At 34.7% G+C, this 7,479-nt stretch overlaps 1 long non-coding RNA gene across 1 annotated transcript; it reads right to left on the reverse strand.

Moving 5' to 3' along the window:
- LOC110264664 lies at nucleotides 4,494–4,930 on the reverse strand. The gene is made up of 2 exons (XR_002350842.1): nucleotides 4,754–4,930; nucleotides 4,494–4,656 (listed from the first exon to the last, which is right to left on the reverse strand). It is a non-coding gene; the product is annotated as an uncharacterized LOC110264664 (long non-coding RNA).

Raw genomic sequence — 7,479 nt, forward strand, 5'->3', positions numbered from 1 at the left:
TTTAGATGTAGTTTTAGAGAGAGAGAGGCTCTCTCCTCTCTCTTAGGATTTAGGATTAGGATTTCTTCATTTTTTCCAATTCCAGGTTCAATGTTCCTTTAATTTATGTTTTTCTCCTACTTTTAGATACTCTAATACTTTTACTTGTTAATTATTTATGTTGCCAAATTGGCTTATGAATCTTTCCATGTTAGATTTGAATATTCTATTTAATATAATTTGAAGTATTTCAGATTTTTAATTGTTTTATTTAGTTATTGATGCTTTCAATTTAATTTAAAATTTATCCCCTTTTTGCTTTGGTTAAGTAATTGGTAACACTTGAGTTATCAGACTCAGCAGTTGATTGAAAATTGGGAATTGCTGATTGATTTGGATCGCTCTAAAGCTAGTCTTTCCACAGGAATTGATTAGGACTTGAGGATCAAATTGATTGGTCCACTTGACTTTCCTTTATTCAGTAAGGGTTAACTAAGTGGGAGCGATAAACAATTCTCATCACACCTGATAAGGATAACTGGGATAGGATTTCCAGTTCTTATACCTTGCCTAAAGCTTTCAGAATTGTTAATTTATTTTTCTTGCCATTTAATTTACTCACTACAAGAAAAATACCCATTCAGCCACACTTTTTTAAGCTACATTTGAAAAGCGTAGCCTATTCTATGAATAGGCTACGCTTTTCTCTGTGTTGCCTTTTTATAAGAGAAAAGGATACACAATTGTGGCATCATTTAAAAATTGTAGCCTTAGGTATTTTAGAAATCACTTATAAAGTGTAGCCATAGGTTGATATCTATAGGTTCACTTTTCGTATCAAAGGAGACGCTTTTAGAGAGTAGCCTATTTATTAAGTTTTGGGTACGTTTTTAAAGTGATGCCTAATGTGTCTAGAATAAAAAATTTAACACTTAGGTGAATTTTTTCCCTCCTCTTAACTTTTTCCCGGTCCAAAGCACACACACTCTGTAAGCTCACACTTGGTGAAAATTTTCACTCCAAAGCTCAGAAGTCACCTTTTCAGTAGAGAAGAAAACCCTTTCAAAAAACCCTGCCTCCTGCACCACGCGAAGATCATGAAGCCTCACCGTCGCGAAGATCATCGCACCCCAGTCCCCACTCACCACTCAGCGCCACACCATTGTGAAGATCGTGAAGCTCATACCGTCGTGAACCCTCCTGCACTGATCGTCGCGTGCCACCCATACCATCGTCGATCTCTGCGCTTCTCGTTGTCCTCTCTGCGCTTCTCTTCGCCATCAGATGATCAGATCAGAGAAAAATTTCACCCCCTCACCTTCGCCACTCCCCTTCCAATTAATTGTTCAAAACCCTAACCCTAACTCACCTTTGCCACGCACCCATTCACGCACACACCAAGATCTGAGAGAATGAGTGAACCAAAGGGAGGAGAGGAGGAAGACAGAGATGAGAGCACGAGCGAGAGAACAGAGAGTGAAAGGGGGTCACCGTCGCAACGTCGCCATCACCATCGCCATCCACCGAACCCTAAACCCACACAACACAAACATGGTGAAGGTGCGGATGAACATTGCGTTGCTCCAATGTCTACGACCTCACTCCCAAGGTAGGAAAAACACTTCTCTATTCTCATATTCTTTTTTTTCTAATCTTCAATCAAAATTAAATCCTTACTAATTATTTTAATTTGGATTTTGATCTCAATCTTATTATGCAGACGTATGTCTTCAAGTTGATGAACAGTAGCAGAGTTTTGGAATCCGGCGAAAGCGAAAAGGTCCTCCTTCTCATGGAAAGTGGCGTCAGATTACACACCACTCTGTACATGCGGTAATCCTTCAATCTTCAGATCATTACGTTCTAATTTATTTATTATAGTTTCAATTTTAATAGTAGAGCATTCAGTGATCTTAATTTAATTGGTTGTTTGATCATGATTATTATAGTGACAAGAGCAATACTCCTTCTGGTTTTACTCTCAAATTGAGGAAGCATATTCGGACTAGGAGGCTTGAAGATGTTAGGCAGCTTGGCTATGATAGGGTATTACCCCTACCTTTTTTGTTCTCTTATTAATCTGTAGAAATTTATTTTATGTTTTGATTTTTGTTTTCTTTAACCTGTGTCAGATTATTCTCTTTCAATTTGGATTGGGGGAGAATGAAAACTATGTTATATTAGAACTCTATGCCCAGGGGAACATCCTCCATACAGATGCTAACTTTACTGTCCTGACTCTCCTGCGATCTCATAGGTTAATTCTTGTGCTTGTCCCTAATATCAAATCGTTCCTTCCCCTTGATATGTATAGTAAGAACTGTGAGACATTAATTATTAATAGACATAACAGATGAAAATCCGAATGCTTGTACTTTATATTCTTTTTACTAGCTTAATAGTGGTAGGAGTTTGTGATAAAAGAAGAATATGTCAAGACTTGAGAGAGCAAATTAGAATAGCTGTAGAGGATAAGGATACTGTGATAGTACTAAAACATTTCAAAAATACGTTAGATTTAACTAAATTTTTGCAAGATCTGTTCATACAATTTTACTTGTCTCTTTAGATTTAACTAGATTGTAAACAAGTGTTCAATTTTTCTTGATACCTTTCAATAATTACAGCATGAAGGGAATTTACTAAACTTTTATGCATTAATGCTGCTGTTCTGTATCATCATCTATTGTAAAAAAGTGAATAACTGAGAAAATAATAATATATTCTTGCTTGATTCATTTTAAGGACATGTTAATTTGTACATCTACAACATGGTTTAAACTAAAATCACTTTCATTTCCAATTTTGTTCTCAATGTTCTATAGTTCTATGAAATTTAGCACGAGTAGTTTTTGCGATTTATCCGAAATAGTAAAGTTGAGTAAAGAGTGAAAATTATAACTCTTACCATTGGTATCCATGATTCCATCATCAATGAGCTCTTGCATATTTTCTTGCAAGATAACTTTGCAGCCATGTTGTGCTAATTTATGAGACAAGTGCATTAGAGGGTTCACATGCCCTTGTGCTGGAAATGGAATAACTGGAACATGTTTGAGCTTCATCTTTTCTGGTGTTTTTTATTCTGAGACTTTTTGGGGGGTGGGGGTTGCTTATTCTGACTTTTATTCCTATCATTTCTCTCTATTTCATTTCCTTGTTTCTAATTGCTTAACATATTGAAAACTGATTAATTACTTCAGTCACGGAAATCAAAGATTACCATGAAAATCTGGCTTACTTATTACATTACTGAAATAGAAACTAGAACTATTGAGCATTGATAAAAATTTGTGGCATGTGATATCACAAAACAATGAGTAAATCCCCATTGTGGTTCTTGAATTTTTATTTTATTGTATTTTGTTTTTGAAGTATCAATTTGATTCTTGAGGATTACTTTGATGTCACTAACATTTAACAATCTTGAAGGCAATGCATTCTTTTAGTGCTGAATCAGAAAAGGAGTTGAGCTTTTCAAAGGTTTGATTTCATTGTTGTGCGAAAAGGAGTTGAGCTTTTGATGTTATTACTGTCCTTTCTGCTAACACGATGAATCTCATACAGGTAATTAATATTGCTTCAGAAAAAAAGCTTTGAGAATCTTCATTCCTAGTGAACTGAGTTTTAGAACTTTTAGCAAATCAGTAGAAGTCTAGAAGACTTGATGTAGTTGGAATACTTTTGGTTTAGACTTTTCTCTATGAAATAAGGTGCTGGGTTTGCAGCATTGTGAATGTTATAAAATATAAAACTATCTTTGAGGAGCATTCTCACTACTAGGGTATGACTTAATTACTAGAAGAGTTGATACAGTTCAAATATGTCTAGTTTGATTGGACCAGAATTTGTGTGTGTGTGTTTAGAGCAGGGATGATCTTATTGTTATTGATTCTTTTGTTGTTGGTAGTACTGTCTTTTAAGTTGTGGAACAGGGAGAAAATGGTCATTTATTTACGTTTTTCTGGTTGGAGAATGGAAGGAGAGGGTTTTTCAAGTCTTTGTGGGAGAATATTTTGTCTGTTTGTGAATGAAAAATTTTGTTCTTCTGAAACTTCTATCTAGTGTTTATGCTTCATATGTTTTCATATCTCACTGCTAGTTGGTTATGCTGAGCAAAGATGTTACAGGCCTTAGCTTTATGTTATTATCATCTCTAGTTTTCTTTCCTTGCTAATTCTTAAAAAACTGCTCTGCTTCATTAGTGCTTCTGATCACTTTTGATTCCAAATTGATGATTCCATTGTTGATTTTATCAGAGGAAATATGAATTCAGAGGAAGCTGCACAAATTCCTAGAAGAACTACAAGGTCTTTAGCTTCATCTTCTGCACAAATTTCTGCTTCATCTTTAGTTAAGTTTTGTTTGCTTTCTATTTCTTTTTGGTCTTTAGTTTCATCCTATATTATTATTAGTTAACTAGTTTCAATTTCATTTCTTGGGTTTGAATTTCTTCTCCAAAATCCCTGGTTGAATCATGGATAAGAGCATGTTAGCTGGTTTGGAATCACTTCTATAATAAATTAGAAATTTGCATTTTATATCCTAGTCAAAATTTTCAATCTTAGCATTCAAATCCAATCGTTATGGTGCTACATACTACATTATCTTGGATCAAAGGGTTTACAACTACTTGTGGTATAGATGAACAGCAGTGAAGATGAAGAAACCTGTCATCTGCGTCACAATCAAATAGTTACCATTACATTAGGTGCCAACTAGTCAAAATTGACAAATTTATAGCAATGTATGAGAGTGAGAGGAAGATACTTACCATTGAAAATGCTGCTCCGTAATAGGGATATGCTGCTGGTATGAATCTCTCATATGCTACCTGATTGACTACTCTTAGATTTTATTTACTATTTCATATGGATATCTCATGTATTGTTTGGATTCCACCTTTTAAATCAGTAGAGAGATGACAGATCACAAGGAACAAAGTCATGTAAAAGTTCAAGAGAATCAGTTTTCATAGTTGAATCACCAATAAACTTGTATTATCGTAATCTTTCTTGTATTTCTTTTTAAACAATTTTTGCTTTTAATAGGTGGATGTTCGGAAGGATCTGATAAGAAATTGCGCAAACACGATTGATCTTGATCAGCTAGATATTTGATGGTGCAACTTATTGTGAAGCTGAATGTTTTCCTTAGTAACCATAACAGATATTTTCATATATGCTATGGAATGCAGAAAAGCAAGCAAGGCTCCCGTTTTTGTTGATGTCATTTGGTTATGAAAGAACCATTGTTGTGCACAAGGGGAATGGTCATTTGTAATGGGGGAATTTGATTTATACCAAAATGACTTCTTTTTTTTCATTTTTTTTTACATTGGAATGTAAATTTTCATTTTGTTTAAATGTTCAGGTTTTCTATCTTACAACAACCTGTAAACTTTAGAAGCTGTAGGCTAAAGATGGTACATGCAGATTGCAGATAACAGTGATGTTGTATACAAGACATGCATTGTTTTCTGTGGCAACTATTTCCTGTTTTTCGGATTACTTTATAAAAGTTTTTCAATTATGAAAAAATATTTTTCTCGGTAAAAAAAAAGTAGGTTTTTTGGATGGAGAAATATTTTTATTTTATAATATTTCACTAATTTAATTAAAAATATAGGATTATATAGATAATTATATTACTCTCTGGTAAAAATGGATGCTGAAAAGCGTAGCCTTTGGTCTTGGGCAGCATCACTTGAAAAGCGTACCCTATTCTTAAACTCCAAAAGCGTAGCCCTTGGTGCAGAAAAGCGTAGCCTTTGAGAATAGGCAACGGCCGAATAGGAATCATCCCAAAAAGCGTAGCCGTAGCCCAAAAAGCGTAGCCGTAGCCTAAGGCATCATTTTTTTTTCACTTTTGGCTACACTATTTTATGGTATATCTTATGCTTAATTGAGTGGTTTATATAAATTCTTTACTCACTTATTCATATGATTTGCACGAGTTTACATTTTTCCTTCTTGATTTTGTGCTATGGTTGAAAATATGTTTCCTAGGCCTTTAAACTGTCAATTTTAATTATCCTTTATTACCATTCGATGCCGTGATATGTGTGTTAAGTGTTTTCAGAGATTACAGGGCAGGAATGGCTTAGAGGATGGAAAGGAAGCATGCAAAAGTGGAAGGAATACAAGAAACTGAAGGAACTGCTAAAGCTGTCCAGCCTGACCTCCTGGTACCAAATCGACCATAACTTGAGCTATAGATGTCCACATGACGCGGTTCTAGTTGCGTTGGAAAGCTAACATCCGGGGCTTTGTAACAATATATAATTTTCCATAGCTACCCTGAAGACAAGTGATGCGCATACGTAGATCACGCGGATGAGTGACCTGGAAAAAATGCAATCCGCGCGAACGCGTGGACGACGCTACCACGTGACTTTGCAGCGACCTGTACGTACCAGAAATCACTGGGGACGATTTCTGGGCTGTTTTTGACCCAATTTTTGGCCCAGAAAACACAGATTAGAGTCTATAAAGTGGGGAAATCAATCCAATCAATAGACACAACAAATACAACTTTCATATTCACAATTTTAGGTTTTAGATGTAGTTTTAGAGAGAGAGATGCTCTCTCCTCTCTCTTAGGATTTAGGATTAGGATTTCTTCCTTTTCTCCAATTCCATGTTTAATGTTCCTTTAGTTTATGTTTCTCTCCTACTTTTAGATACTCTAATGCTTTTACTTGTTAATTATTTATGTTGCCAAATTGGCTTATGAATCTTTCCATGTTAGATTTGAATATTCTATTTAATATAATTTGAGGTATTTTAGATTTATAATTGTTTTATTCAATTATTGATGCTTTCAATTTAATTTAAGATTTATTCCCTTTTTGCTTTGGTTAAGTAATTGGTAACACTTGAGTTATCAGACTCAGCAGTTGATTAAAAATTGGGAATTGCTGATTGATTTGGATCGCTCTAAAGCTAGTCTTTCCACAGGAGTTGACTAGAACTTGAGGATCAAATTGATTGGTCTACTTGACTTTCTTTTATTCCGTAAGGGTTAACTAAGTGGGAGTAATAAAAAATTCTCATCACACCTGATAAGGATAACTGGGATAGGATTTCCAGTCCTTATACCTTGCCAAAAGATTTCATAATTATTAATTTATTTTTCTTGCCATTTAATTTACTTGTTCCTTAATTCAAAAAACCCAAAAACACACCTTTTTTCTATAACCAATAATAAGTCATACTTCTCTGTAATTTCTTGAGATACGACTCGAGGTTTAAATACTTTGGTTATAAATTTTATTGGGTTTTGTTACTTGTGACAACCAAAGTTTTTGTACGAAAGGATTTTCTGCCAGTTTAGAAACTATACTTACAACGAGATACTATTTTTATAAAAATTCTTTACTGGCGAGAATCCCGACCGTCAATCACCCTAATTTCTCATGGAAGGATCAACAGAAGCCTAATCAAGGCTTCAATAATAATAATGGTAGAAGGAATAAGTTTGGAAATAGCAGGCCTTTTC

The sequence above is a fragment of the Arachis ipaensis genome, chromosome B07 (genome assembly GCF_000816755.2).
Source record: "Arachis ipaensis cultivar K30076 chromosome B07, Araip1.1, whole genome shotgun sequence".
In the NCBI taxonomy this organism is placed as follows: Eukaryota; Viridiplantae; Streptophyta; class Magnoliopsida; order Fabales; family Fabaceae; genus Arachis; species Arachis ipaensis.